This window comes from Mesoplodon mirus, assembly GCF_964341445.2.
Source record: "Mesoplodon mirus genome assembly, chromosome: 9".
Classification (NCBI taxonomy): domain Eukaryota; kingdom Metazoa; phylum Chordata; class Mammalia; order Artiodactyla; family Ziphiidae; genus Mesoplodon; species Mesoplodon mirus.
The window spans coordinates 40,463,297-40,487,310 of record NC_138985.1 but is presented as its reverse complement, the minus strand read 5'-3'; positions in this window follow the sequence as shown (position 1 = coordinate 40,487,310).

Below are 24,014 nucleotides of genomic sequence, written 5' to 3'. Positions count from 1 at the left end.
CAACTCTTCACTAATTCACCAGTTTTCCCCGATTTATAGTTTCCATTTCAGCCCTTTCCATTATCAGCATAGTTGAAACACCTCCCCAAACTGGCTATAGCAAATTAGATATTTTCATTTTGCAATAAGATCCGGTAAATCTAGTACAGAATTTAACCATGTTTTTCCTTCACAAGGTGAAAATCCTCAAGGGAGATAAGTTTACTAAGCAAACAGAAGAAAAACTTTTGTCATTCCTGAGAAGGGGGAGGGGGGGGAAAAACCCTGTAAATGTCACTAGTGACTAACCCCATCTATTTTTGGCAGGCCCTGGGGGGTGTTAGGGCTTTCCAAGTGGTACATTGAACAGTGACATTCCTGTGAAAAAGGAATGTGCTGCCTCTGCTCCCTGGAGCGCTCACCTGCAGCAGCTGGAACTAAAAGTCTTAAAGGTGAGTAGGAATCGGGGGCTCAAGTGCAGTTTCCAACTGCACCCCGACCTGCCCTTGGGTACCACAGGTCACCTGCATTTTTAAAGCCCACAAATCAAGCATGTCCCTCATCTGACAGCTTTCCCCAGGCAACTGTGGACTTGTGATGATGCCTTTTTAGCACTTGCCTCTCCTGCTGTGTCTATTACTATCGACTCCATTTATACCTGACTTAGGACAGATGCCCAGATCTGTTCCCATGAACTCTAGAGTTCTGCCCTGAACTCTATCAAATCCACAGGAGTCCTAAGAAAGATGTCACTGTCAAAAGTTCAGAAAGTGTTTCTGCTGTTTAAAATGACATATTATGCTGGTATACGCTGGTATACTGCGCACGAGTAGACCTGGGCAGCAAAGGAAATATGTCCTTGCCAGGGTTTTTAGGTTCCAGCATATTTGTAAGGACTTCCTATATTCACCACTTTCTTTTTTCCCAAATGAGGTCAAAGACATTCGATTAAAAATAAATGTTTGCAGAGGTGGTTCATTATAAGTCTCTCTACTTTTGTGTATGCTTGAAATTTTCCATGATAAGTGGTTACAAAAAGAAAAATAAATAAGCACAGCATTTCCATAGCACAGCATGTTATAGGATCCTCGCTGCTTTACTTTCTCCTCCCCAGCACCACCAAAGACATCCACAACTAGGGAAGCTCTGAAAGCTGAACTTCAAGCTGTGTGGGTCAGCCCTGAATCCCTTTTGCTCAGTTGCTTAGAAGTGGAGGTCAATTTTTTTGTATCTTACATTCCACCAATACTTCCATAAAGAAACTCTGTCGCACTGTGATTAAAATTAAAGATTCACTTCTTCTGAGAAGGAAATTACATATTAACAGGCATTCTGATGTTATTCTTACCTTTTACTTAAAAGGTAAATGTTTTAAGGACATTAATCATTGCTATACTATTATTGGGAGTAAATTTTATTCCTATGTCTAGAAAACATATTAGCAAATGATGATGTCACAGTAGTTAAATTTTGCAACACAACACTACCTTAAGGCTAAAGCACAACACAGATAAGTAAAACACTGAAAATGAATTCTATAAATGTCATTGACACAAGTTAAAAAAAAATCCATTGAACATTTACAAAGTTAATAATAATGCCTAGCATGCTTGCATATAATCATGCGGGTGAAAATATGCTGGCTTCATAGGAACTGTTATAAAAGCTCCACATTCCACCTACACAACTTCTGGGTCACAAGCATTCTACTCCCAGTTGAAAACCATTCTCTCAGAAGGTGTTTTTAAACACACCCACGGTCATGACAAGCTGGTGTTCCACCTCCTCCTGCCCTGTAGATGGAGACTGGTAGACACATGAAGGAGATGGGGTGGAGAGCTGTGGACACAGACTCGATGCCCACTGTGACCAGAGCCCTAGTCCCACCCCACTCCACAATACCCCAGCTTGGCCCTGACGTCAAACCTGGGCTTTGGATGATAACAGGAAACAAATTCCTCATGCTCCATTAAAGCGTCCACGTGTTATTCCAAAGAAAACCTTAGAATCTGCTTGATAATATGGATCATTTTAAACTCACAAAATGATGGCCAGTCTGAATAGTGAAAACCTCCTTTATGCTTTAATGTGATTTATAGGACAATCTTTTTAAAGTAGTTTCATTACTTTCAAAATTATGGTGTAACTCTAAGGTAGGCTAACAAAGAACTGTTTTATGGGTATCTCTTGCTTGGTGCATGCAAGATTTTTTAAAAAAGGAAAAGCTGCACCACTCAAGCTTTCTTAAGAAACCCTGCTCCAAGACAAGGGAGCAACTGGCAATCTGCAGGAGCAACTGCAGAGTGAAGCATAAGACAAGGGCCTCAACACAGCTTCCCAGAGCTGTACAGACAGTGCCGGGAGCCCCATGCGAAAGATGAGCGTGTGCTGTGTGAGTTCAACATACACATCAGTTTGGGTCCCACCACATCCATGTGCCTACATGCACATGTAGCATGCATGTTGTTCCTCATAGCAGTCTCCTTTCTCTTGCCCATAGCTATCCTGCAGAAGGTGGTATATTGACCCATATTCCAGAATCCTGAGGGAGCCTAGCCCAACACCCAAATACTCTCACTCTTACAGTAAATGATTCTTATAGAATCAAAATTCCAATATGCCCTTTCAGATTAAACAAGATTCAAGGGAGTAGGGTTCCATGTAAACAATTATGTAAACAAGTCCAGGGAGAAGACATGACTTAGCCAGAGCAAGTGAGAATAAATATAAAGGTGGAATTTCCAGTTCCAGTTAGAGAATTAAATATTTGTGTTTATTATCCCAAAACCCATTAAAATGCTTACAAAAAAAATTGTTAAGGAAAAAACCCCTAAGCAGCCAAGGGAATCTGCCTATGGGACTTCAGCCACAGATGTGGGCAGAATGAAATGCCAACAGAACTGGGAGATTAAGTGAAAAGTTTACACTGGATGATGAGGCACTCATGCAGGTACACACGCACGCACTCCCTGACATCGCCCCTTTTGCCAACCTTTTCATGACTCAGCTATCAGAATACTTGCAAGGCAGGTTTATGTTCTCCAGGCAACAGTTTGTACAACTCCTCTCTGGGGAAACTGAATAGCCCAAGAGAAACCTGTCCCCACTCCCTGCATATAGTGACATTTAAAGATCCTCCAATGGAAAAATTGAGAGCCCTGCCAGTTTTCTCTTCAGAAAAGCCCACCAGCTGATAAGCCCCGCCTACGTAAAACTTCCAGTCAGCACTTCAGTGCCTCTCCCTTAAAAATAAGTAACCTTAAAAAATAAGTAAATAAGACATTTGAGAAAACTTACACTCTTGAAAGAAACAGACCAAAACAAACTAACTGGAAGAAGAAATTGAGGAGAAATAAAAATACAAGTAGTAGAAAAATAAAAGGTTTTAAGCTAATATTAATTTCCTCAGAGAGATAAAAGAAAATATCATATTCATGCAACAAGATGCTATGTTTTAGAACGAGAGTTCTTGCGAATTCTAAATATGATAGCAGAGATGAAAAGCTCCATGGAAGCATTAAATAATAAAGCTGAGTAAATCTCCCAGAACGAATAGGAAAAAGAGAAAGAGATTGACAGGAGGAAAAAAGAGGTTTTCTTTAAAAAATAGAGGATCAGTCCAAAAGGGCCAATATCCAGAAAGGGAGAATAAAGAAAATAGAGAAAGAGAGGTAAGTGGGGAGGGAGGGCTAAAGGGAAGGAGGGAGGAATAAAGAAATATCATCCTGGCAAGCAACGCAGCTCTTATGTAGTTAGGGCTGAAGTAATATAGCACATCATAGAATGTTGAGTTCTAAATCAACAATGGCAAAACGTGAAAACCAATGGAATGTATAGTGCAGAGTCCTCAGAAGACTCAGCAACTGGCAATCCCAGAGACTTCAGAAACTGGGGGTTAAGGTGAAGCAATCAAACCTAAGAAGGGCTGAGTGAAGGCCATTTGACAAGCAATCAGAGCTTTCTATCCCCTCCCTGCTCTACACCACTGGGTCTACACCTTGCTCTTCTTCACAGCCCTGGAAGACAGCAGGTTTATTCTTCGAAGAAACTCTGGATTGGAGGCCAACTGGCCCGCTTGTAGGTTTGGGAACAGTACAACAAACTAGGGCATTAGTGATCCTAAAATGCTGAAACTCCCAGCTCTTCTTCCCCAGCCCTGTTTCCCCAGTTGGGTACCAAAACACTGGCAGCATACATGTAAGCTTGACAGGAGATGAGAAAAGTTTCTTTCTGGAAAATATGACCAGTACCACCCTCCCACCCAAAAAAGTCCAGAAAAAACGGAATCAGAGGTTTCCTAAAATAGTGATTCCAGATCACACTACAGTAGGAATCTCAAAGTCAACAAGCCCCAACTATAAACTCAGAGCTTCCAATTAGCTTTTTAGTCCTTTACTCTAATCCTGAGCAGACATCGAAGGGTTACCAGATATCTAAGGAAGGCCTAGAACAAGAAAACTAGAGAACAAAACAAATAGATAAAAGCAACCTGGAAGAAAGAAAATACACAGGAATTAAAACAAATTTAAAAGTATTAGTAATACTCTCAAGGAAATATGAGACAATGTTATACCCTTAAAACAAGAATAGGAATCTTAAAAAGGAACACTCACTTTACCAAAAAAAGAGGCATCAGAAACTAATAAACATGATGGTAATAAAGAAAAACTCAAAAGAAGGAAATCTGATTAACAAGTGTTTCAGAAAGAGGGAACAGAAAACAAAGGGGAGGAAATCTTCAATAAAATTCAAGAAAATTTCTCAGAAGGGAAAGATCTGATTTCCTGAAAGGACCACGGAGGGCCCAGTATAATGGATGAAAATCGGCTCATGCCCAAGAACATTATTGTGAAATTTCATAACACTGCAACAAAGGGACGATCCTTCTTTGCCTTGACTCCTAGAGGATGTTCTCCACCAAAACAAAAGAGTAAGCCAAGAAAGAGGAAGAGATAAGAAATCCAACTCAGGAGAAAAACATAGGAAATTCCAAGGTTGATAGTGAAGGGAAGTCCCAGGATGACAGCTCTGCAACAGTGTGGAGAGCACTCAACCCAGACAGGACAAGGTTGGAGGAGTGGGGGCTCTATTCAAGAGAAAGACAGACACTGGTAGGTTACCTAATGATGGCTGAGTGTCCGTCAGAAGGTGGGTCTGCTAGAAGGTCAGTACAAATAAAAATACACAAATGGGAGGAAAGGCAACAGTTAATTTCAGGAAAAATAAGAAGAAACAACCATAGTCCAGGGTGCTCAACTGTGAATATTTTCATAGACAAGTTACATAAGCACAGAAGTTGATTTAAGCAAAGTGTATTATCCTCAGAGCATGGGGCACAGGAACAGAGGGGAACGGGGTGTAAGAGAGATGGATGCTTATCTACCATAATAAGTGATAGAAAATCTCTAAAAGTCACAATTTAAAACAGTATAATCTAGGTATATTATTTGGAAGCACCAACATGTAAACTCCAGAAGAAATGGCCCAAAAAATGAAAAGTGGTTGCCTCTGGAAAGGGGCACTGGAGGAGTGTGAGGAATGATGCAGGGAATCACTGTTTTGTTATAAATTTATCAATATTATTTAACTTTCTAAATGATGGACGTATATACCTTTGATAAAATAATTATTTAAAAATATGTTATGCTTTTTTCAAAATGAAAAAATAAAACAAACATAAAGGACTTCAGTATTTTTTCTTCCTTGCACCGGCTGGCATGCGGAACTTTCCCTACCAGAGATCGCACCTGCGCCCCCTGCAGTGGAAGCATGGAGTCTTAACCACTGGACCACCAGGGAAGTCCTGGACTTTAGTTCTTCTTCTTTTTTTTTTAATAAATTTATTTATTTTATATATTTTTGGTTGCATTGGGTCTTTGTTGCTATGTGCGGGCTTTCTCTAGTTGCGGCGAGCGGAGGCTACTCTTCGTTGTGGTGCCAGGGCTTCTCATTGCGGTGGCTTCTCTTGTTGTGGAGCATGGGCTTAAGGTGAGGGCTTCAGTAGCTGTGGCACGTGGGCTCAGTAGTTGTGGCACATGGGCTTAGTTGCTCCGTGGCATGTGGGATCTTCCCGGACCAGGGCTCAAACCCGTGTCCCCTGCATTGGCAGGTGGATTCTTAACCACTGCACCACCAGGGAAGCCCCTGGACTTTAGTTCCTAATTAAAATAATAAATCAACATGGTGAGGGACTATTGACGCCTCCAGATAAGGGGCTAGTCTTATTCTCCTCATTTCCAGCAACCAGCACAAGTAGTAACTCAATAAATATTTGTTGTTTGATTGATTGCTCTATTAATGGGTGTCTTGGGCTACATTAATAGAATAATTCTCAGGAGAAAGTTAATAGGTAATATTCATTGAACACCTACTTTGTGTCACTCTTTGTTCTAAGTTCTGGACATATATCACATTGTTTAATTTTCACAACCCATGAGAAAGATGCTGACATTGTCCCCATTTTATAGACAAGGAAACTGAAGGACAGAGGAGGTTATATAACCCTTCAAGTCACACAGCTAGGAGATGTCAAAGCTGGATCTAAACCCAGAGTAGCAGGCTTTGTTGTCTCTGCTCTTAACCACTAAGCTTTATATCCAAGGAGGAGGTATTGTGTGGTCAGGCCACAGTTGGAATATTCTGTTCTGTTATGAACACACACACACACACACACACACACACACAGTCTTTAGAGGTGGAATGTAATCACAGGAAGTTGAACAGGATGTGAGAAGACCGTGCAAGAGGGTGTGGGAAATAGGGATAGTTTGTCAATGATGACAGTCTAATCATGTTTCAAGGGGGTTGATAAAGAAAAGGGGACTGGCCCCAAGTAGTAAAACTAGATCCAAAGCTGTATTTCAGTTTAAGGAAGAACTTTTCCACAGTTCAATGGAAAATCAACTACTTTGGAAAATAGATGGTCCCATTATTGAAAATCATTAGGTCATCAAACTCCAGGTTTGGAAGAAAATCTAAAGGAACTTCATCCAGTCAACCTCAGGATGCTTGGATCACCTTTACATCACCCTCCTGAAAGGTATTCTCAAACATTTCAGAGATAAAGAACACACCAGAGGCAGCACATCTTAAAAAATATATATTTTTTAATCTAAGTTATACATGCACACAATTTAAGGAGTTCTACAAGATTTACTAAGGAAAATAGAAGCTCCTCACTGGAGGTAACCATTTTCAATTTTTTTAAGGTAATTCTTTTAGAAAATTTTAGGTCTGTATCTCTAAATAACCTCCTTACATTGCTATATCTTGATTGTTCAATAGTAGGTGTTCTCCATTAACTTCCCACAATATTAGATGACTCTGCTCTCTTTCATTCCTCACCCCAAGTATACACACACACCCTTTTCTTCTCCTTATTATTCTGATATACTTTATGTAGTGATTGTGGTTAGATCAGCATTTAGTGTTTACATTACTATAAGCAAGCGCTGTTCAGAGTTGAGGCATGATGTAAACCATGATTATTTTTCCTTTCCTACACATCTTTGCACTTCCTCTGGAATGAATAAAAAGTCTCACTTTTTGCCTTTGATTAATCTCTTATGTACTTATCTGTAGCTCAAACCCTCAATTCTCTGTCAAATGTCTGAATTTCCTCTCAAGACACTCAACACATGCACAGCTGCACCTTTGGCATCTAGGGACTTCCTTTCCCATCACCTGGAGAGTCCCTTCACCTTTCTCCTATTTCCTGTATCTCCTGTCTCTCTCTTGTCTGATTTTCTCCATTGTTTTAATGGTGCTCATTCCACAGTAGCTTCTTGAGAAAGGCTGTATGGGAGATAAATTTTTTGAATGTTTTCAAGACTAAATATATCTTTATTCTACCTCACACTTGATTCTAAATTGGATTCTAGTGTTGCTGTAGAGAAGTCTAGAGTCATTCTGATAGCTGTTCTTTGTATGTGACCTGTTTTGTCTCCCTTGAGACTTTTAAGATCATCTCCTTATCTTGAGTGATGGATATTGAGAAGTTTCACAATGCTGTGCCTTGGGTGTGGGTCTATTTTCTTCAGCACTCAGTAGACAATTTCAGTCAGGAAACTCATGTCTTTCAGTTCTGGGAAATGTGCTTGATTTCCTCCCCTTAGTTTGTTCTGTTCCTTCTTTTGGACAGTCTTATTCAGAAACTGCACTTCCTGGACTGGTCCTCTAATTATTTTATCTTTACTTTTCTCCCCTATTTTCTATCTCATTTCTTTGTATTCTCATTCCTGAGTTGTTTTCTCAATGTTTTCCTCCAACCCTTCTACTGAAATATTCATTTTTGATATCATTTTTTCAATTTCTAAGAGCTTTTTGTGTTCTATTATTTGCTTTTTCTAGCATCCTATTTTGATCTTATGGTTAATTCTTTCTCTTTCTAAAAATATTAATAATAATTTTTTCCTTGAAGTTTTCTTCTTGCATAATCTCTTTTTTCCCCTTTGAGTTAGCTTTTTCCAGTTATTTGTTTGAGTTTTTGGTCTCTGTCTTTCATTTGAGGTTGTTCTCAGAGGTCTGGTATTTCTTGGTTGTGTGCTCAAATTAAATAGGAATTTAAAAACTGACTGGAAGCTCTGGTCTTTGAATGAAGTTTGTCCAATTTTGGTCTCACTTTAGTGTAATCTAGCTGGGTTGTTTGTTAGGGAAAAGCCAACATCAGAAACATCAGGTATTTCTTCGTGGGTTGACCAGATATGCCAGAGTATACTTTTCTATTCTTCTGTTTGAAAGTTAGAGTCTTGGCTAACAGAATTCTAAGAGCCCAGCGGTGTTTTTGGACAATATCTCTGCCATTCCCCTCAACTATGCTTGAGTCCTCAGTCCAAAGATTCTGGACTGGAGTTATATCATCTCCAGAGGAAAAAAACTCCAGGCTCCTGTTAAGGTTGGAGCAGGGATGGGATCTAGCATCAATGAATTGTTGGAAGGGTCCAGGACTCTTAACTACTTCTCAACATCAGTCAGCTAATTTTAGGCTTCCCCCTTCACTCCAGTTCCATAAATGCCTGGTACTGCCAGATTCAAAGTCTTTGGGGGATTCTGAAATTTAGATCAGGGAATTCTCAACTTTCCCCGTTACCAGCCTAGGATTCACCTTCTCCAGGTCTGCTAAGTTGGTTACCACTTGTCCGTATGCTTTCCACCTTTAAAATGTTTTGTTTGGCCTCCTCTCTAGTTCTCCCATGCTTGTGGGTTTGTGCCTTTAAAAGATATATATCTTTATTTTAGTTTTAGTGGTTTGGGGAGGAAGAAAGAACTGGAAACGTGTGTTCAATGCCATCTTTGCCCAGAGATCTTCCCATTCCATTTTTGGGCAGTTCTGACAGAAAGTTCCTCCCTATTGGTATGATCTCTATCCAAATTTTAAATGCAAATAACCTTTAGTCCAGCAACTCTATTGCTAAGAGTTATTTAAAAGATATATTCGTAAAAGTGAGCAAAGAAATTTAGATATCTTTTACAGCATATCTTTCATTCAAATATGTAAATAAATGAACAAACAGGAAACAATCTATTGGTAGGAATATGGAGAAATAAATGACAGTTTATCCATATAATGTGAGACCTTCCAGCTGTTTAAAAGAATGAGGTAGAGCTTCCCTGGTGGCACAGTGGTTAAGAATCTGCCCGCCAATGCAGCGGACACGGGTTCAAGCCCTGGCCGGGAAGATCCCACATGCCACGGAGCAGCTAAGCCCATGCGCCACAACTACTGAGCCTGCACATCTGGAGCCTACAACAAGAGAGGCCGCGACAGTGAGAGGCCCGTGTACTGCGATGAAGAGTGGCCCCCGCTCGCCGCAACAAGAGAAAGCCCATGACAGAAACGAAGACCCAACACAGCCAAATAAATAAATAAATAAATAAATAATAATTAAAAAAAGAATGAGGTAGGTCTGTATAGGGGCAGACAAGCAAAGTAACTAAGAGCATGAACCCTGAAGCCAGGGTTCATATACCAGCTTTGCCACTGCATGACCTCAGGCAAGTTATTTAGCTCCTCTGTGCCTCTGTTTCCTCATCTGTAAAATGGGGTTGGATTAGCTTCTTATGCTCTATAAAAAATAACCAAATGGAGGCTTAAAACAATACACATTTGTTATCACACACTTTCCAGGGGTCAGTGGTCCAGGCACAACTTAGCTGGGCCTTCTGCTCAGGGCCCCCTACAATTGCAATCAAGGTGTCAGCTGGGGTGTGTTCTCATCTGGAAGCTTAACTGGGGAAGGATCTGATTTCAAGCTCACTCAAGTTGTTTGCAGAATTCATTTCCTTACATCTGTAGAACTGAGGACCCTTGCTTCTTACTGGTTGTCAGCTAGAGGCCACCCTCAGATCCTAGATGTTATTCTCAGCTTATAGAAAGCAGTTTCAGTTCCATGCAACATAGCTGTTTACTTCATCAAGTCCCCCAAGTGTCTCCAAAGCAAGATGGAGCCTTATATAACGTCCTACAATCATGAGAGTGGCATCTATCACCTTCACTATGTTCTGTAGGTTAGCAGCAAATCACAGATCCCACCCACACTCAATGGGAGGGGATTATACAAGAGTGAGAACACCAAGAGGCAGAGATCATGGTGGCAGGGGAGCACTCAGGGGTCAGTCTGCCACAGGGGTTAATAGCAGTACCCATCTCAAAGGGTACTTGTATTAAATGAGTTACAATATATAAAACAATTTGGCAGTGTTTGGTTTATAGTTAGCTTTAAATAAATATTAACAATTATTATTATTAATTATTATTATTACTATACATGATGAAATGAAAATATATCCAAGGGATATTGTAAAGCAAAAAAGCAATTTGCAGAACAATAGACAATATGATCTCTTTTGTTTAAAATTTTAAAACATACAAATGTATATATTCTTACATACACAGAGAAATTGTTAACTGTTAATATTTATGGGGGTAAAATAAGACTACAAGAAGAAAAGAAAGAGCTTCTCTATATTGAATTGAAATATGTCACATATAAAAACTATCCATTGGTGATCATCAGTTGGTTACTCTTCCTTGAATGAGCTCCAGTTTTTGAAGTGTTTGTCAAAGGGACAACCACTGGCATTTGAAACAGGATGATTATTCACTGTATAGGATTTTCCCGTGCTTTGAGATCATTTAGAATCCATGGCCCCTGCCTACTAAGTGCCACAGATGCCCCCAATTCATATGACAACCCAAAACGCCCCAATGCCCCCCACCACATTTCCAAACACCTACAGGGGAAATGCAGAAGTTTACTGTTGAAAATCATCATGACCCTTCAAAAGGGTAGTACCCAGAACTGCTGTACAGGTGGAAAGGTAGGGTGTCCCATAACCTTTAAGAGCCTTTCTAACTCTGAGATTCTAAGAAATCACTGACCAGCTGAACCATACCTTGGCTGATCTCAGTCCAGTACTGCCTGTAGGAACTAGAACCTTTCTCCTAAACCCACACTTCTAGGCTAGATCTTACGGCCCAAATCTATTTAACTGAACTCAGCTACGGTTTACTGAGAATACTTTATGCACAAAGCATTGGATTTGATGCTGTGGGGAATAAAAGAGCATCAGAAGATCTGATGGTCTCTGCCCTCAGAGAGTTCCCAGTGGGAGTGGATAGGATGGACCCCCCCAGAAACAGGAGGAAACAATACAAGTCAGGGTATGATTAAGGGCCAAACTTCTGCTACCAGTGATACCACTTGTTAATGTTCCTTTGCAACTGTTCCTATAAGGCTCCCTCACAGTTTCCCATCTTGGAAGGCAGTCCCTTAAGGGAAATGAGTATAACCATCCCTCACTGTGGCAAAGGGGAAAGCTTATCCTGACGGACTTGGAGCCACCAGGACCGGTCTATGGTCAGGAGTGGGTCTATCTCACTAAATGTCAGTAGTGTCTCCTGCATTGTGACAATCAAGAATGTCCCCACACATTTTTAAACACCTCTGGGGAATAACTACCCAAGGTTGAGAATTACTCTGCCTCTCTTTTTAAAAAGATATTGCTACACAATGCAGGAGGAGCTGCATAGAATCTGCAGCAATAACCATAATATCCAGTACAGTATTATCATCTCTGTGGTAAAGGTGAAAAAACTCAGGCTTAGAAAATTTAAGTAACTTGTCCAAAGTTACTCTGGGATCAAAAGCAACCAATAGGCTTACCACACACTCTTTCGATGATTGGCAAGAACTGTAGATAGAACTTGGAAAGGGCACAAAAACAGAGGATGAGAATAAGATTCTTCATTCACGATCTTGGCCACCCCTACCCTGACTAGCATAGCACAAGAACACAGAGATCTAAGCCAGAATGGAAGGAAGGAACCTCCCTTATCCACGCTCAGATAAGAACTAGGTTCACCAATGTCTTAAGGCAGGAGAAGGGGAAGTGGGGATCAGTACCCTGCTGGAAACCTTTGACAGTGTGTTGTACATTATTATGCTGGAGTTAACTGCATAGTAAATTATATCAAGCTCTAATCCCATGGTATTTGCTCCTTCAATCTCAATAGACCTTTCATCTGTCTTCAGAGGTTAGAGATAGAGGTTCCTCCATGTGCCCACGTGGTGGGCTCTACCAGACTTCCCTCCAAAACTCTGGTGCCTAGAATTTTGGCAGACCTTTGGAGAATGCTGTTGTAACAACGAATTATTCTAGTTGGGAGTGTTTCCTAAGAAAAAGTCTTCTGGCACAATGCTGGAACTCATAAATTTTGTTGAATTTATATTGTAAGCCCTAAGAACAGGTTGTTATTACTGGTGGCTGGAGCTGAAGTTTGGAGGCTGGAAACAGGAGAGAAAAAGATGAAGTCTTTCAGCAAAGGCAAAACAACACCATCACTTTCAATTTCTACCACGAGTTACATTAAAATAACTAAATGCTCAGTTGCAAATATCAATGGTAAAAGAGAATAATTTTGGTGTCACATGGAGAGAGAAGTCAGAAAGGAGCTGTGAAATTATTCAAGGGTTCAAGCATGTAGAGAAAAAAAAAATGTATCACAGAGGAGCATTCTTGTAATTTGAAGAAGCCAGGAGAGAAAAATGATATAAGAAGCCTGTGGAAGGTTGTTAGGTTATGAATAGTGGTTTCGTCTCTTTGCATATCCATAAGGGATAGAAGAGGAAATGATCCTAGCTAAGTCAAGCAAGACCCCTCTGACTTATAAGAGGGTTTGACACTCAAATGGTTTTCTGAGGATGGTCATGGAGCCCTCCCTCCCTGAGAGATGTTTAAGAGCAGGAGGATACAAACCTACAGTCTGGGGTGGCTGAGGAGAAACCTCCATAGTGATAAAGACGTACTTACTGACATTATCTGGGGCTTTTGGTTCTGTGTGAAGAGAACCAAAAATAAGAAAAATAAATGGAGAGATACTTATGTTTAGATTTTAAGCTATTACCTCCCTGTGTTGATTTGAACCTTATATACCTCCATCACATACCTCTCCATCCTCAACACATTTTTGTTCTTCATTTTTATGCAAACATTTTACTACTAAATTGGGGGAAAGAGAAGTTAAATTACCACTAGCTGCTGCTATATCAGAAATGACTCTTTCCCCTGGCAGAATAATGATGACTATAAACACCTGTGTGCATCCTTCTAATTGAACTCAAGAGACCATGTGTATCCAAGGGGTGGGCCCCGTCTTCGCAGCAGCCTCTGCTCCTGAGTCCTGTCTTCTGGAGAGTAAAAGGATAGAAGAATGTGGAAGGGGAAAACCATTTCATAGTTTGTATCTTTTTAAAAGCAGGGTGTGTGCGTAAATATTCAGACTGAATGATACAGTATTTTCATACGGTTAGGGTTGAAGACAAATTATGGAAACAGAATGAAGTTAAATAAAGGAGTCAGGAAAGAGCACAGATCTAAAAAAAAAAAAAAAGCCAATCTTATTCTCACCACAAAATTACTTTCCTCCTCAAAACAATCTTTTATTACCCTAATAACCAGCCACAATTTTAGCAGGGTTGGTTGGCTGTTTTTGTTTCTGGGACACATGTGGTTCTATTTATTTAAATGACTTTTTTGCCAAATATGAAATGCCACCAACAGAGACATTCTCACCTGTTCCCTCATCAGATACTTCTGGACTGGTCTTCTTTTAGGGGGACAAACAACTTTCCCATCTACAATAGCCCTCGGAATCAATCTAGCAAGGATCTATCCACTCTTATAAGTCATGTAGAAAAAGACAGCAACCCCAAACAAAAATGAGCAAAGGAGGTAACAGTGAAAACACTGGTCAATAAAACATACACACAATGCCCAACATCACAAATAATAACAAAAGAATAAGGGCTAAGGAAATTTGATAATTTCCATTTTGATCAAAGTGTGGAGAAGCTGGTATTGTTAATGGGGGGGTAAACTAGTATAATTTCTCAGAAGAGAAATTTGATAGGTCTATCAAAACTTTAAGTGCACATACCCTTTGCCCCAGAAGCCCACTTCTGGATATTCATCTTGTAGATATAATATGGCAAAGGTCTATGTTCAGAAATATTCATTAAAGTGATGTTTGAAATAGCAAAAAAAAAAAAATCTAATAACAGCTTAAGTATCCACAAAAAAGACTAATTATAGCAATTACAGTAACTTCTTATAGTGGACTATTATGCAATTCCTAAAAGATCAGATAAACCCATATCGAACAGGGAAACTGGACAAATGAATGTTTTAATTAAATTGTCTTTAACAGTCAGATATGCACTCATTTTAAAAACGAAATTATAATAAAAGGCTTACAACAAAAAACAGTAATTCCCTCTTCCACACCTCCCCAGTCCCCCCAGTTCCTTCCCCAGAGACAATCACTTCTCACTATCTTAGATGTTTCTTGTAACATTTACATATCACCTTATTTCTAAAACAGTGCTGCCCACCAGAAATATAATGCAAGCCACATATGTAATTTTAAATTCCCTGTAGCCACATTTTTAAAAAGGTTAAAAAAAATGAAATGAATTTTAATAATATCTTTTAACTCAATATATTCAAAATATTATCATTGCAACATGTAATCAATATAAAAATTCTTAATGAGATATTTTGCATTCTTTTTTTTGTACTAAGTCTTCAGAATTCAGCCTGTAGCTCACACTAACAGCATATCTCAATTTGAATCAGTCACATTTCCAATGCTCAGTAGCCACATGTGGCCAGTGACCATAGTGTTGGATAGCATGGTTCTATACAATCAAAGATACTTGTGTATTTTGATCCATTATTAACTTCCTATTATGGGCAGATGAAGGTCCAGGTCTCCTGAAACTGTACTTTCTCTCTCACAGCTTCATTTACATCATACTTTTTGATTAGCTAAATAGTCAATATTTACATTATATACCCATGCAAATATTAATCACAGCCAAGCACTATAATGTGCTGGGATAATGCTTCCCTTCTTTTTTTTCTTTTTCTCTTAATTTAATAATCACCTTGTTTTTTATTAGCTTGCCTATCTTTATAACTATTATACTAACTGTTCCACACTGTCCAATGGCCTATCAGTACAATATTCTACTGGTCAACCCCATCAGGCAATCTATCAGTTCACATTGGTCTCCCATCTTCCACTTTCTTACTTTATACTTCATTTTGGTCAATAACTCATCTTCCAGCAGTTTTACACAGTTAAAAAAAAAAACCTAGTACAATGTTCAGACCACCCAAAGCTATCTACAGATTCAGTGCAATCCCTATCAAATCCCAATAGCATTTTTTGCAAAAATAGAAAAATTTGTCCTAAAATTCATATGGAATCTCAAGGGACCCTCAATGGCCAAAATTTAAAAAAAAAAAGAACAAATTTGGAGGATTCACATGTTCTGATTTCAAAACATATTATAAAGCTACAGTAATCAAAACAATATGGTGCTGACATAGACATACAAATCAATGAAATAGAATAGAGAGCCCAGAAACAAACTTCAAATGACCTTTTACAATATACCAAGACCACTCAATGAGGAAAGGACAGTCTCTTTTACAAACAGTGCTGGGAAAACTGGATATCCACATTCAAAAGAGTGAAGTTGGATCCTTATATATACACCATGTGGCAAAGGACATGAATAGACATTTTCCAAAGATAATACAAATGGCCAAGATGAAAAGATGCTCACCATCACTAATCACCAGAGAAATGCAAATCAAAACCACAATGAGATACCACTTCATACCCATTAGGATGGCTACTAGAAAGAGAGAGAGAGAGAAAGAAAGAAAGAAAGAAAGAAAGAAAGAAAGAAAGAAAGAAAGAAAGAAAGAAAGAAAGAAGGAAGAAATGAAGGAAGAAAGAAAGAAATGAAGAAATGAAGGAAGGAAGAAAGAGAAAGAAAGAAAGGGAGGGAGGGAGGGAGGGAGGGAGAAAGGAAGGAAGGAAGAAGGAAGGAAGAAGGAAGGAAATAAGTGTTAGCAAAGATACAGAGAAACTAAAACACTTGCGAACTATTTGAGATTATAAAATGGGATGGAAAATAATATGGCACTTCCTCAAAAAATTAAAAATCTAGAACTACCATATGATCCTGCAATCTCACTTCTGAGCATATATCACAAAGAATTGAAAGAAGAGTCTCAAAGAGATATTTGTATTTTAGTGTTTATAGCAACATTATTATAATAGTCAAGAAATGGAAGCAACCCAAATGTCCATCAATGAATGAATGAATAAACCAAATGTGGTATAAACATGTGATAGAATATTATTCAGTCTTCAGGAAGGAAATCTTGTCACATGCTACAACATGGATGAACCTTGAGGATATTAAGCTAAGTAACCAAAGCCAGTTGCAAAAAAAAACAAACACTGTATGATTCCATTTATATGAGGTCTCTAAAGTAGTTGAATTCGTAGAAACAGAAAGTAGCGTGGTGGGGGAAGGAGGGAAGGGGAGTTGTTCTTTAACGGGTATGGACTCTCAGTATTGTAAGATGAAAACATTATGGAGCTCTATTTCACAACAGTGTAAAATAGTTAACATTACTGAACTGTATACTTTAAAGTGGCCAAGGGCTTCCCTGGTGGTGCAGTGGTTGGGAATCTGCCTGGCAATGCAGGGGACGCAGGTTCAAGCCCTGGTCCAGGAGGATCCTGCATGCCGTGGAGCAACTAAGCCCGTGCACCACAACTATTGAAGCCCATGCACAGCTAGAGCCTGTGCTCTGCAATGGGAGGGGCCACCCCAATGAGAAGCCCATGCACCACGGCAGGGAGTGACCCACACTTGCTGCAACTAGAGAAAGCCTGTGTGCAACAGTGAAGACCCAACGCATCCAAAAATAAATAAAATAAATAAATATATTAAAAAATTAAAAAATAAAATGGCCAAGATGGTAAATTTTTCTTACATGTTTTTTACCACAATAATAATTTTTTTTAAAGGACTGGTACAATAACAGAAGACTTGGTGATGACAGCTCTCAACCCACCTCCTGAGTCAAGCTGTTCCAATCTGTACTGATTGCCCTCTATATCTGATACATAATTGTCATCCTGGGATCTCCCTTCACCACTCTGCAGGAGATTCCCTTCCTTTCTCCACAGTGATGGATCTTCTGTATTCCATGTCTTCCTCTTTCTTGGCTTATTTACTCATCGATATGGAGTGATCCTCGAGGAGCTTCCTGAGAAGGGGGACTTTTTGCAATTTTTTAACATTTGCCTCTCATTTTCACCTTTTCACTTGACTCATAGTTTGGCTTCTATAGAAATCTAAGTGGGAAATAAATGTCCTTCATATTTTTGAAAGTATTGCCCATGGCCTTCTAGCTTCCAGTGCTGCTATTGAGAAGTTCAAAGCCATTTTGATTGCTGATCACTTGCATGTGACCTGTTTTTTTCTCTCTGGGAGCTTGTAGAATCTTCTACATTCCCAAGGTAATGAAATTTCACAATTATGCTGGAGGTATTTTTTCACTCATTCACTGGGGAATGATTGGGCCCCTTTAATCTCAAAATTCATGTCCTTTAGTTTGGAAAAATGTTCCCCCCTTCATGTTCTCTGCTCTCTCTTTCTTTCTGGAACTTTTATTGTTGGGTTGTTGGATCTCCTGGACTCATCCTCTAATTTTCTTCTTTTTGTTTTATTTTCAACTCTTTCCTTTTTGCTCTACTTTCTAGGAGTTTCCTCAACTTTTTATCCAACCCTTCTTTTGAGTTTTTCATTTCTGATATGTTTCCAATATCCAAGGATTATTTTTGTTTCCAAACATTACTTTTTATAGCATCCTGTTCTTCTTTCATGGAAGGAATACTTTCCCTGAGGATATTAATGTCAGGTTTTCTTCTAACTGCACAGTCTTTCTTATAAGTTACTTTTCTGTTTATTTTGGACATTCTCATGTTAGCTGCTGTCCTCACATAGCTGCTGTCTGCTCATGTTTAAAAGCAGGGAAAGAAAGGGATGATTGGAAGCTTTAAGCTTGAGGATGGGGCTTACTGACTTTGAGCTTCATTGCAGAGTGATCTGGGCAATATGGTGTATCTTTATGTCTTTCTGCTTACACAGATATGATTCCCTTCAGTATACTCTACCCCTACCTGGAGGATGAAGGCCTGACTGCTGAGCTCAGGGAGCCAAATGGAAAAAAATCTTTAGCATGCATATGCATTATTATGTGTATAATTACTATTTTCAGTACAGAATCCATGCCTTCATCTGTGTCTTGCATTCCCAGACCAGATACACTGATCCTCACATCTCTTACTGCCCTCTCCTCACCACCCTAATACTCATGTTTCCAGTTGTCAGATGCTGAGCCTTTGGGCATCCCGGGTTAGAACAGGTGACTCTCAGCTTTCTCCATGGTTAGTTTAGGGTTCAGCTTTCCTGGGTCTACTACATCAGTTGTCACTCTTTCACCTGCATTTCTGCTTCCGAAATGTTAAGAGCTTTTGATTCCTCTTTTATTTGCTCCACCTTTATAACTTTTTGCCTTAAAAGGAAATCCCTTTCCATAGTTTTAGTGGAGTTTTGGAAGGCAGAAAAATTATGTGTTCAATCTACCATACTAATCCAGATGTCTCCAAAATAAATCTACTTTTAAAAAGAAAAGAATTCAAAACACATAATATAGTATGTTCTCATTTATGTGAGAGAGATAAAAAAAAAGATGAAACTATATGCAAGCTGATAGATACACAAAAGATTTCTGGATGACGGTACTATTACTTTACACTTTGTGGCCTTCTGTGCTGGTTGATTTCATTTTTAAAACCATAAGCATAAATAATTTGTAAAGAACTTGTTTAAAATTACATTTTAAGGACCTGAAAAAAATAAGGCCGTCTTTAAGAAGGAGAGCATGTCACAGACAAGCACAAACCTCCCTGAACTTGTTACCTGCTCTAGCTTGTCACTAGTATCAGAGACGGTTAGAAAAAATTGTACAACTAGAATGCACACAAGCTCTATGTTTGGTTTCAGGAATCCTGGAAAATACTCTTCCCGCTTAGGCCACTCTGCTTCCAAGTACAGAAACAACTGGGATCTTGACTTCTAATCCAGAATAAGAGGAGTATTGTAAAACAGGTCAGGCCAGACCACATTGGCTCCTGGAGTACTTTTGCCCAGACTTGCCTACTCCACTTAATACCTCCTCACCAGGCCCCCTCCTCCACCCCTTCCCCCTAGCTCAGGGACACACTAGCTAGGTCTTCCCAACTAATTGAAACCTGAATATGTCTGTCTGAATGATTAATGTATCACATAGCCAAAAAGCTGCTCCAACTCTATTCCCATGGAGCCTTCATTCTTTTAACAAACATTTATTTGTGGCAGAAGATATAATGATTAACCTATCTAGACTGATTTGGTTCTACTATCTAGCTACTATTTGAACTCTGCTATCAACTAGCAAACTACTCAACTGCTCTGTGTCACAACTTCCCGATGTAAAAAATGGGGATAATAGTGATATCTGCCTTCCAGGCTCTTGGGAGGATGAAGTGAACTGATACTTGTAAATGCTTATTGAGCACCTACCCTACACCAGAGGTGGTTCTAGGTCCTCTGGACACAGACAGAGGTCATCAAAATAGAGATTCTTGCTCCCACAGAGGCCTAGTAGGAATGACACAATTCGGTTTTTTTTTAAAAAGACACAAATAACAATAACACGTGTGATAAGGTCCATAAACGAAGAGTAAAAGTGTGGTAAAAGTTACAATAGGGGACCTGTTTTACGACTAATTCTCAAAGCTCAGGCCTGAATTCAGTGGTTACACAACAAAAGGTACTCAGAAAAAGCTTCCTTTTTGCCAACACTTGAAGCATGTTACAGACTCTTCTATTTAGGATTGCATTTTTAAAAGAAAAGTCTCATTTTATAAAAGTGTGACAGACCATTGGAGTTTCTTAATAAACAAGTAGACAGACTCCAATGTGCTTGTGCCTTGGAGAAAAGAAGATCTGTGCGTGTTATTTCTTCCCCCCAACTAAAGCACAAGTGCCTGTTTGTTCTCTACAGGAATAAAAGATTGGCTAACACTTTCTAAGAACTAAGTGCAAAGGCACCGCATGCCTTACCTCAGATCATCCCTAGCTTCACAATGTCAACTTTCTTGTTCTTGGGGACACTCCCAGATACACCAGGGAGGATCTCAGAACCTCCCACCCCATCTCTGCCTCAGGCCAATACTTTGTTTGGCCTATTGAACATATACTTGATGAGGTGCCCTACACCGCAGAACCCAACCATCTACCAATCTTAGATCTTCTCTGTGTGTAACTTATAGTGTAAAGCAATTTGCGATCATGATTTATAATAGTATAAAACCCTTGAGATGATCAACTAAAAAGTCTCAGAGAACCGCTTAATACTATTAATCCCACAGGTAAAGGAATTCAGTGGACTATGAATAGCTATAGATCTCCATCTTATTTTTCTGAGTAATCTAGGGTTCAAGCCTTAATGAAAACCATGATAGTCTGTGGCCTCCAGTCTGACTCTGTCCCTGGCTTTCATGGTCAAAGGGACTTCCCCAGCAGCTCAGTAAAAGAGAGAGAGGAAGGGTAATTTACAAAGTACTTCCCTTCCCTACAGTCACGAGGCCCCTGCTATTTCCTATCTGAGACACTCAGATTATAAAGTATTGATGAAGATGGCTGAGATTGAATGTAGAAGTTACCTTATGATAAAGAGAACATAAAAGACATACATGTATATACATGTGCCCAACTAAATGTAAGTATGTGAAAGATGTGCATGTTATTTCTTCTTGGGTAATTGAAGCCAGATGAGACACATCAAGGGGAAATTTAAGGAAGAGTTAAACATAAGTTTCATTCATTCATTAAACAAATTTTTACTGAGGACCTACTATGTGCCAGCACTGTGCTAGACACTGGGGGAACAATAGTGAACAAAAACAGTCATTTTATCTGCTCTCATAGAACATACAATAAGGGGGGAAAGACTGAAATCAATCAAGTAACTCTGCAAATGAGTGTGTGAATTACAGACTGATAAACATACATGGCGGGGGGTGGGGCAGGGAGTGGTTCTAGGAGTGCCTATAACTGGAAGAAGTTAGGAAAAGTTTTTTGGGGAAAGTGAGCCTTGAGCTAAGATCTGAAGGGTGAGTAGGAACTGACTGAGCAAAAGAAGAATAGATTAAAAAAAAAAAAAGTATCCCAGGCAAAAGAGCACCATGTGCAAAGGCCCTAGGGTAGGGAGGAGCTGACACCTCCAGGAAACTGGAAGGAGCACAGAGAGGAGAATGGTACAAGGTAAGTCTGAATAGTCAGAACTTGCAGGGCACTGGAGGTCATGTCATGTGGTACCTCCAACCTAACGGCCCTAGGGAGTCAATGAAGGTTTTTAACCAAGTGGTAGAGAGAGAACAGAATCACGTTGTGAAAAATTCCGTCTGAGAACAGACCGAAAGTTATGGTCCAGGTGAAAGATGGTGGAAATTTAGACTGGGGTGGTAGCGGTAGAGAGAGAGACCGTAGTAAATAAATCTGAAAGTTATCTACAAAGGAACACTGACAGGACTTCCAAAAGATCACATATGGGATGATGGGGAAAAAAGGTATCTGCAGTGAACACTAGGTGTTTACCTGGAGCTGGAAGAAGGGAGTAACATTGGGAAGAGCTGGGAGCAAGGGGAAGCAGGTAAGGAGGCACACCTTGGAGCTAAATGGGTGGCTCTGTCTTTCCGAAGAGGAACATTCAAGCTGCTTTATGGTAGGAGACAACAGGAGGGGATCCCTCCCCTATGCCCTCACCCCCAGCTGGCCACTGCTTTTATAGACAAAATGCTAGACCAGGAGTCAGGAAACTCTGGATCCAATTTGCACTTTGCCACTGATTAGTTGTATGCTCTTAAGCAAGTCACTACACATCTCCAGATTTCAGTTCCCTGAAAAGTCCTCACCCCTTCCTCCCATAACAGAATCTCTGGAAGTGCTTATTAAAATGCCCATTTAAAGACATTTGTCTCCATTGGACTATGAGCAAGCAAAGAGTGAAAGACTGCCCTAAGGTCATCCAGGTAGTAAGAGCCAGAATGAGAGCTCACATTAGGTCTGACTCACCCTAAAACTGTGAGAGATGAATAAGGGAGGAGAGAATGGAGAAGGTGCTAAACAACAGTATCACTAGTGAGATGGCATGATGTAATAGGGCCAGGTCTGGGGGAAAGCTGTAGCTGTCCTTCCATTCGCTGGTGGGACAGTGCTGCAGTTAAGTTTCATTTTTCCATCATTTCCCCCTATTGACCCAGGGCAGGCACCACCACACCCTCAACCAGAGACACATACAAGACTCTGACATTTTACAAGATAATGCTTTAAAAAAGCCCCAAATTTCCCTTTGAAACCCACTGGAAGAACCAAATCTACCTCAGCTCTACCCTGAAGCAAATATTCAGCCCAGATACCAGTAACATTTTTTAAGGAATTTCAGAATGTTGACTCTACAGAAACCATGACAAACATGTCACAGAACCTTTGAAAAATGAGGTTGACATAGCAAGCTGTCATAGGACTTATAAGATGCTTTCAAGAGAGTCATGTGAAACTAAAGAGAATTATTCAAAAGCATGAAACTCCCAAAAAGAAATTATTTCATTAGAACTGATTTTTAAAAATTATCCACGTACATAATTTCTAGGGACTTCCCTGGTGGCACAGTGGTTAAGAATCCACCTGCCAATGCAGGGGACACTGGTTCGAGCCCTCGTCTGGGAAGATCCCACACGCCGTGGAGCAACTAAGCCCGTGTGCCACAACTACTGAGCCCGCGTGCCACAACCTGAAGCCTGCGTGCCTAGAGCCCGTGCTCCTCAACAAGAGAAGCCACTGCAGTGAGAAGCCCGCACACCGCAATGAAGAGTAGCCCCCACTTGCCGCAATTAAAGAAAGCCCACGTGCAGCAACGCAGACCCAATGCAGCCAAAAATAAATAAATAAATAAGTTTATTTTTTTAAAAAACTTATTAAAAAAATAATGATCTCTAAAGTAGATCTGAGTTTCTAGGACACTTGGAGCTTTTGAAGGCCTTCATTGTTTCCTGATGGTTTCCAACAGGCTTATTGTGTTTTTCCAGCTAGTCTGGCATAAAGTCTAGTACTTCCTTTTGCATTCCCTTCAGTGCCTAGTACATGCTAAACATTTAGCATCATTACCATTGTACCATATTATGTGTGCCATAGCACATGATAATAGTACTAAGAGTAAGCATTGATTGAATACTAAATACTTCACATGTATTATCTGATTTGATCGTCACAACAACCCATATGCATGGGGAAACTGAGGTTACACAGTTAAGAAATGGCAGAGCTGAAATTCCCATCCAGGGCTACATGATTCCCCACCTCCACGAACCAATCCCCCATGACTCATCTCTTCCCTTCCTGTTTCTTCCTCTCTTTCTTCCAAATGTATCTCATGCTCTCTTAATCACCAGTATAGTTATAAAAGCCATAATCTTAAGGGAAAACTATGACTTTCCTATCAGTAGATGAGACTATAAAGTGCTAGATCTTTTTTAGACAATCTTAAAAACACACACC